The sequence below is a fragment of the Nanorana parkeri genome, unplaced genomic scaffold (genome assembly GCF_000935625.1).
Source record: "Nanorana parkeri isolate BGI_ZX_2015 unplaced genomic scaffold, ASM93562v1 scaffold436, whole genome shotgun sequence".
NCBI classification, from domain to species: Eukaryota; Metazoa; Chordata; class Amphibia; order Anura; family Dicroglossidae; genus Nanorana; species Nanorana parkeri.
This window is the reverse complement of record NW_017306704.1, coordinates 188,421-197,602: the sequence shown is the minus strand read 5'-3', so window position 1 is coordinate 197,602 and position 9,182 is coordinate 188,421. Positions and strand designations below refer to the sequence as shown.

Here is a 9,182-nt window from a genome sequence, read left to right as displayed (position 1 = left end):
CATTTTCAGTCTATTTATATCTGAAGCGGTGAATACAATATTACCTAGTGCTCCTGCCAGGAAGGTCCTTGTTCAGGCACTTCCTGTTATAGAGTGACTATTTCCTTTTTCAGTGTCCAAAATGTGTTTCTGCATTGTCACCCATGGACTTCCAGTGGGGCCGTTTCTGCACACATTAGCCACGGATGGTCCACTCTCTGGAAACCCGCCCTGAGAAATGCAATGCAGCTATGTAGACAGAAAATGGATGGCAAATGTCTGTAGGAGATCAGTTGCACCGAGATGCAAGATGAAAAAAAGGAAAACTGTAATTTATTTTATAAAATGGCAATTGTTTATAATACGCGGTGCTTTATTAGACTGAAGGCAATTCAGGTAGGGTTACATCTCCTTTACCCCCTTTGGCTAAAAATCACATTAGCATGCAGCTCTGCATGCTGATATGAAATCATCTTACATCTTTTAGTTAAACAAACATGTTTTAGTTTTACTTACAATTTCTTGTTTTCTACTTCCTGGTTCTCTTTGTCAAAAGTGATGTAATGTACCAAAGTGTTGCATCCTAGGAAGGTTACATCAGCAGTCACAAGTCCTAGTCACATGTGCCAGAGTTACAGGAAGTAAAGAGAGATGGATTAATTTGCCCTTAGTAAAAATGGCCACTGTGCACTGTGCAGTAAGATTTGAAAAGGAAATAGAGAAGCTGATTGGTTGCCGTGCACAGCTGCTCCAGATTTTGTCTGCTCCAGCTTTGATAAATTCCCTTCAGTGTATTGAACATGAGGACAGGGAGGGTATATAACATCGCTACTGCATAGGAGGAGACCGGCAGAACTCCAGGCACAAACGTTGTTGACCCCACTGCAAGGGTCAATAAAATCTGTGCTTGGAATTCTGCTAATAAAAGATACAATTAATATATAATAAAATACAGTAAATTATTAATATGTCATAAATTAAATGATGAATATATCACAAAGTAAAGGATTACCATATCATAAAATAAATGATTATTATATCATAAAATAAATGATGAATATAATAATTTTGTTTTCTTTTAGCAATGTGTGTGCATTTATGATGTATTTGCCAAAGCTGGACTACACCTTTAAGTCTATATTTCTTGTTTTTAACATATTTCCATGAAAAGAAAAATCAAGTCCTCTAGTAAAGTATCTTATTAAACATCTAGATTTCCTACTGTATCACAACACCACCATGGAGGATCTTTTTTTTGTTTATCAATTCTGTGACCTGATTAAAATCGGGATACTTTTTGTCAGCTCCTCTGTCTGCAAGTATCTTGGCAGACCTGTCTGAGGAGTGACAGGCAGGGAACACGCACCAGGCAGGCAAATCAGCAGCAAGTGATTATTGAGCAATGGGGGAGACACAGTGGAGGAGCCTCACCTCAGAGTGGGAGGAAAGAGAAGTACTCAGAGAGTGGCAGAAGAAGATAATCGACTGGGAAAGCAGAGAGATGAAAACAGCATGAAGGGATACCCTAAGGGATTTCACCAAAGAAAGGCGTACACTTCGCAGCTGAGAGATATGCAGACTCCATATAAGTCAACGCAAAGCACAGGCAGCCCAGACAAGTGCAAGTGCTAATCTTCATCTCATGTGCATGCTTTTCAACTGCAACTAGACAGCAGCCTGGAGAATAGGTGATGGCACAGCTGCAGGAAGGATGGGATTCCCTCACTCTGGGCTCCAGTCAGTCCATCTGCCCCTGTTTCACATTTTAGGAGATGCTGAGAGCTGCTCTATTCAGACCTCTGTCATGAAGGAGAGAAGGTAGAAGGTGCTGCTCTTTGGTTTTGTACTCTACTATTTATTTTTTTTTTTAACCCTGCTGAAGTTTTACTTGGAAAATCTAGACATTGGATACTTTGTGAACTTCACTTGTGGATATCAAACTGTTTAATTAAACCAAGTAAGTAGCCAGCTTTATTATACACATCTATAATGTGTGGCAGTCTTAAATGTCCCTTAACATTGAGGGTTGCAGTTTTGTTTTTTTGTTGCTGTGGAATTGTTTTTGCAAAAGGAATAGGATTTAGTGTCAGAGGTTTACATGCATGGGGTTGTTTATGAAAGGGAATGAAGACTATTATTGCTTGTGTGTGTTTATTTTTACTTGCTTTTGTACTGTTTAATTGCATCTGTAGAGATAACGGGCTGTTTTAGTTCGATAAGGCAGACACTGTGGGCTGGGGAAGGCTGCCACCTACAGGATGGATTGGGAAATACAAAGAAATGTTTCTTCCAATATTCCCAGACTTCGACGGCAACCCGCAGATAGGAGTCAGCCGTCCGTCCGTTTTTTCTTAACAGGCGGACGGCAAGAGGTTAAAGAGTATCTAAACCCAAAAGCAAAAAAGGTCATATATTTCAGCTTACCGGTCCTTAGGTGGCTGTATTAGTTTTATTTTTAAGGCTTTTTTCCTTTTATTTACACCTGGTGATCCATCCAGTATATCTGTTATTATTAAACTTCCTTTAATAGACCAAGCTGCCCAGCAAAAGTGGATGATAGAAGGCTTAGACCAGTGATCCTCAACCTTTTTCTAGTCACAGCACCCTTTAAAAGTATGCAGAATCTCAAGGCACCCCATAAAAGTGCCCTCTTAAAATCAAGATCCCCCTTCACATCAGAATTACTCTTTGCATTAGTAGTCCTCCTTCACATCAGAGTCACCCTTTGCATCAGTAGTCCTCCTTCACATCAGTAGCCCCCCTTTGCATCAGTAGCCCCCCTTTGCATCAGTAGCCCCCCTTTACATCAGTAGCCCCCCTTTCACACCAGAAGCCCCACTTTCATATTAGAGTCCCTCCCCTTCATATCAGAGTCCCCCCTTTAATATTAGCCTTCCCCCCTTTTCACATGAGAGTTTCCCTTTTACATCAGTACCCCCCTTCACATCAGAAGCCTCACATTCATATCAGAGCTGCCGCCCCCCGCCTTTCACATCAGAGTTTCCCTTTTACATCAGGAACCCACTTTCACATCAGACGCCCTACTCTCATATCTGAAACCACCGTCCCTTTCACATCAGAGTTCCCTTTTTACATCAGGAGCCCACTTTCACACCAGAAACCCTACTTTCATATCAGAGTTTTAAGCGGGACCCAATGAAAAAAACTCACGAAAAATGGGTTTCCTCCTTCACATTGAAGTGCACCTTCAAATCAAGATCCCCTCTACACACCAGGAGCAACTTTTTCATATCAGAGTCCCCTCACTTTTGCATCACATCCCCCTATTTCATATCAGAGTCCCCCCCCTTTCAAATCAGAGTTCCCCTTTTGCATCAGGAGCCCCCTTCACATCAGTCTTTATTCCTCCCATCATGGACATCACAGTACCACAACATTTTGAGGCACCCCTGAAGAGGCCAGGAGGCACACCAGTCTGCCACAGCGCCCAGGTTGAGAAAGGCTAGTTTAGACAAGGACCACTGACAGGGGAGCTTACAATGGTCAGCTTTTATTAATTTATTTAACACCTTTATCCTAAATAGACAAGAAAACTGTTGCTGTGATGGTTAAAAAGTGTTATCTGGAGTTCAGATTTAATTTGTTAGGCAAGTCCATCTGAATCTGCTAGTCCATCTAATCCTACCCTCCCCACAGGGTGACAATGCTGCTGTCCAAGGGGTGGCTCCATTGTTCCCCCTAATGTCGCCACAACATCTAAGGATTGGTAAGCTGCAATATATTACATTTTTGTGTATGAATTTAGGTACACTTTAGATTTAATAACATACAGTGACAGTACAGTGTTCACCTGTGCAATACTGAGATTAATAAAAGAGAACACCAGGCTGCCAGTTTTACTACAGTGCATTTGAGTCGGTTTAACAGAAAGTGACACTGTACTATTTAACCCTTACAGTGTGTAATTCATTGTCCAATGCAGGCTGTACTACACACAAACACACACCCATCTGCTGCTCAAGGGATACCTATAGGGCGTATTTTGATTAACAATTAAAATGAGATTGCACCTTTGGAGATGAACCAGTTTTACTTTAATGTGAACCAGCATTTTATAGTATATTTCATTTAAAGCATAATGCTTCGTCCATGATATTGTAAAGCAAGACTGCAAAATATTTATTATTATTAGCTATAGTTCTTATTTCCTATTTGGCCTGTGCAGACATTTGAAATCTCATTTGTGCTACTCCCGCACTGCAAGGGTTGACGGCTTGTTTTTGTCTAGGGAGGAAAATAAAAAAGATATATTCATATGATCCTTGGTCCCACCTGGCTACTAGACCAGTCACTAGACCTGGCTACTAGACCAGTCACTCACTAGACCAGTCACTCAGTCACTCACGGCTCCCTGCAGGGATTCTCCCCCTCCCCGCTCCAATCCTCCAGCCATGACTGGCAGAACGGACGGGGGAGGGGGCGGGTACAACTGGCTCTGCCACTAGATAGGCAGAGCCAGCTGTCACTCACGCAGCTGGGTGGATACTGGCACAATTGTCAGGATCCGCTTCAGCTGCGGCGTCTCAGTATAGACTTACACAGCTGGGTGGATCTTGACAGTAATGTTGGGATCTGTCCCGGCTGCGGCGGTCTCGGTATACCACGAGCTGTAGCTCGCGATATGCTGAGCTTTGGGACACGGGAGGATGCTAGTATATGTCCTCCCGTGACCCTTAGGAAAGCTATGGGGAAAAACACTTACCCCATAGTTCTCCTTTAAGCAGGTCATTGACCTGGAACCAACATACAAACTGGGACATTTTACCTTACTAGCCGCATGCTCGTTGTGAGTCATTGGCTCATAAAATAGCAAAGCAAGCATGAGGACGATGTTCCCAGGACTTGCAAATTTCAGAATAACCTGACAGATTGCCTTTTTTCCAAAATGGTGTAAAGCAAAAAGAAACAAAAAATGATTGTGTATAACAATGTACTTAGGGCAATGGGCATGCAAACCACTGTTGCAAATCTTTGGGCATGCCTTGAATTACAAATACCTTACAGATGACATCTTTATGAGGATTGCTCATGCACTGTAATTTTATATGATAGGACATTATTAACATCCTATTAAGGCCGCTGGATCTTTTAATAATATTGTAGGCTAATTTCTGTGCTCTTTATATCTATGTTCTACTTGGATTATCCTGCCCCTTCCACTTCTCACCTATAGCATTCTTATTAAAGCACAACTCTGGGCAAATAAAATCTTAACCCTTGCAGTTGGGCTACCCCCTGCAAATGTCGATCGACAAAATTTGGCCAGTTAGTATTGCTGATGACTGATTATCGAAATCAACATTGGTTTGTGCATGGTGGAATATTCAAGCGGAAATTGAACAGGGTTTCGATGACAAAAAAATGTGAACGATAATTGTAAGGTGTATGGGCATCTTAAGGTTCAGTGAGTCATCACATTCTATACAGTGTATAGAACATGAGGATGCCAAGGCACATACCATCGATGGAGCGGAAGCCAGTCAAGATCGTAGTTCAGGTGCATATAACTTTGTTATTTGAGCTCCCTAGACAAAATGAGCACTTAACCCTTGCAGTGCAGGGGATAGTCCAACTTCAAGGATTAAGATTTTATTTGCCCAGAGTCCTGCTATAATAAAAATGTTATAGGTGAGACGTGGAAGGGGCAGAATAATCCAAGTAGTAGCCTTGACAGCATAACTTTGTTATTTTAGCTCCCTAGGAAAAATGAACACTTAAGATTTGATTTGCGGTGTAGTGTGACACTCATAACTAACATCAGACAGTTATTTGAACTATCCTTTGCTTTTGTTTATCTCCAGACAAGCATGCTATAAGTTCACTAATTTGCGTTAAATAAATGTTACGGAATGTGATTTTCTAATTATTGCTGTGGAAATATTCTATATTCAGAAGTTACATTAAATAATGTTGCAGAATTTGATATTCTGCATTACCGTTGTGGAAATACTCTAAAGCAGTGGTTCTCAACCTGTGTAACCTCAGGACCCACATTTGTCCTTGGTCGTAAGGTGACGACTAAAGTCGCAACGGACTGGAAAGCATGGCATTGCGGTGGTATCTCTACAGGGCACACAAGGTAGCTGTAAGCAATGCACATATGGATGGAGCTCCCTCGCGGCCATACACCCAGACCACCGCACCTCAAGCTGACACTCGGCGCCAGACAGCATATTTTGAATGGCTGCTCGGCGCAAGAACTGACAGTGCTGGGCTAGGGGGAGGCTGAGGAGCCTCTCATCTAGCACAGTTGAAGGCACGTGGTGACCCACTGAACACGGTGTTGTGACCCACTTTTGTGTTGCGACCCAATAGGTGAGAACCACGGCTCTAAACACACTCTAAATCATTTACAAATACCTTTGCTTGCCAATGAAAAGTGTTTTTCCATATTCATAACTTTGTGGCTCTTCAGCCCTTCTTCATCTCAATGCTAAAGATCAAGAACAGCACTTTGTGTGTGTTCCTCCTGTCATGCATGTGTTCTTTAGTGCCACCACCAGTTGCTTCTTTTTGCATTGTGCTGAGCCTGGGGGCGCAGTGCAGCGATAGCAGTTCAAGTCGATGCTGCAGTCTCTGCTCAGTTCTATTTCTTATGTGAACACAGGAAGTCTGGTCCTCTGATGGCTCGTCGAGGGGTTAAAACTCATGGTAAGCTTTGCTCTTGAAATGTGCCAGTATTGTTACTCCCATAGAAAAGAATAGGACACTTTAATATTGGTGTGCAGTTTCATGAATGTTTGCAAATCTGTTCAACTGAGGAAACTGTTTTATAATGTCAAAAGGTTGGCAAAACTCCATGTTTATACATTTGCCTTGTGCTTGCCGTGATCTGCATCTCCCATGTGTATCTTTTGCTGGTTGTATAATCAGTCACGAGCTTGCTTCTTTTTGTCCTTGTATTGGTGATATTTGCACTTTTTCTGTATAATATACTCTGCACTGGATGATATAGAAATGTAATACAATATATAAACCAAATGTTGCTTCTCATTATTGATTGCTTCATATACAGTATTTTCAAATTAACATTTCCTCAGAAACAGCAGTGGTTGTTAAATAGTGTAATACAGTAAAGAGTTAAATCCTCTGGATAGGCGGATAACTAGTACATCGAGTATGTGCATAAAACAGCATCTTCTTTGCAAACACCTTGCTCATGTCTACAATTTACTGGGGACTGTGAATATGAACATTTAGGTGCGTAGACAAGGATGCTTTTCTTATAATTATACCTGTGTTTGAATATATGTGGCTATCTTTGCCAGGGAATAAAAGGAATGTAAACTTGAACAACTGAAGATCCCAGTATAGGGATCAGGGATGGTTCAGGGAACAGCAGGTACAAGGAAACATGATTGCAGCTTATTTACAAACTTGCTTGATTTTTGTGGCTATATTATTCAAATATGTGATAAAAGTGCATAAAGCCTTTAAATTTCATACAATATTATACATCGTGATTGATATCTAAGAGGAGTTATAAAGATGTAAGCCCTGTGAAACACTACTTTTGGAGCTTCTGGCAAGTTGTCCGCTAAAAACGTCTTTCGTGTAGCCTGAATCAGCACAGGATACTCTGACATTTTTTCCACTGCACTCAGTCACTTGTCACTAGTGAAAAAGAATAAGTACAGTGGGAATGCCATCAGAGCGTTATCTAGTACCCTGTGCTGATTTGGAATAAAGAAGTGGATAGAGTGGGCAATCTTTCTTTATTTGGATCTGCACTTTTGTTCCACTGGGCTGGCTATGTATGGACTGACCAGGAGCAGGTATTATGTCATATATACACTGTATAGCCAAAAGTATTGGGACACCCCACCAAATCATTAGATTCAGGTGTTCTAATCACCTCCATGTCCACAGGTGTATAAAATCAAGCACCTAGTCATGCAGACGCTTCTACAAACATTTGTGAAAGAATGGGTCGCTCTCAGGAGCTCAGTGAAATCAAGCGTGGTACAGTGATAGGTTGCCACCTGTGTAATAAGTCCATCCATGAAATTTCCTTGCTACTAAATATTCCACGGTCACCTGTTAGTGGTATTATAACAAAGTGGAAGCAACTGGGAACAACAGCAACTCAGCCACAAAGTGGTATGCCATGTAAAATGTACAAAATCTGTACATTGTGGTGCTTCGTGGTCAAAAAAATTATGTTTGTCTGTTACCTGTGTTCTGGTACACGGGCAGCCCAGTCAAAATGAACAGGTTGCCTTATTGTAATTGCAGTTATATACTCTACCTTTATGGACATGCAATAACACCTCAATGCAGCAGAAATGTCTATGTGGGTCCTGAAAGAACAACTAATTGTCACATGAGTACCACTGTTTTTTTGTTATTAAAACAAAGCTGTTCTGTCTGCTTACATGTTAAACTATCATTGTATAGGGAAATACAGTAGAGGATTAGTCAAGAAGAGAAGGAGAGGTGAGGGTGTGGCTTCATGATACCTGAGTTATAGAGAGTCTTGTGACTGATAACTCCTCTGCAAATCTCTCTATCACACACACACATGCAGGCACACACACAAAACAATACTGTAAGGCAGACTTAAAAAAAAACAAAGCTGCAAATATCATAACTTTTTTTTTCTCACCTCACTTCCACGTTTTTAGCCAACCCTTATGGCTGGTTCGCACAGACACATTTCCATTGGCTTGACACACAGCTACCTATTCCAACACAGCTGGATGCATAGACATGAGATAATATATTGTTGCCAATAGGACCTTTTCCCAGCCATGTGTTGCATTGTATTGCTTTGGAGTTCTGTTTGCTACATTTTGGTGCATTGACCTGCAGTTATTCATTCCAGCCAGTTGAAATTAAATTCTTAAAAAATGTAACTCCCCTTAAAAACCTCCTGCTTTCCAGCAAACCTCCAAAATGGAAATGGCATTGGTGTCCTCCGAGCACCTACAAGAAACCTGTTAGGATAGAACTATGCCAACACTGACTTGAAGCAGTAAACCCAGGATGACAGCCCTGGAGTGAGCAGTGGTATATCTCTTTACCTCCTTCAGATGAGACTAAAGCAAATCATAGGTAATAGGGATCAACAAAATCGAGAATTATATTTTTCTTGAAATTTTAGGGGCAGGTAATTTTTTTATGCCTCCCCCCTTGCCAGCACCCCCTTTGGACTCCTCCCTTGCTATCTGAATACTTATGTG

The 9,182-nt window shown here is 41.4% G+C and overlaps 1 protein-coding gene across 1 annotated transcript in view; it reads left to right on the top strand.

Moving 5' to 3' along the window:
* The first annotated feature begins 1,769 nt into the window (after nt 1-1,769).
* TRPC4 (transient receptor potential cation channel subfamily C member 4) overlaps nt 1,770-9,182 on the top strand; it is a 146,344-nt gene continuing 138,931 nt past the window's right edge. The window contains exon 1 of the mRNA XM_018560171.1: nt 1,770-1,936. The gene's annotated coding sequence lies outside the window, so the exon portion shown is untranslated. The remainder of the gene's footprint in view (nt 1,937-9,182) is intronic.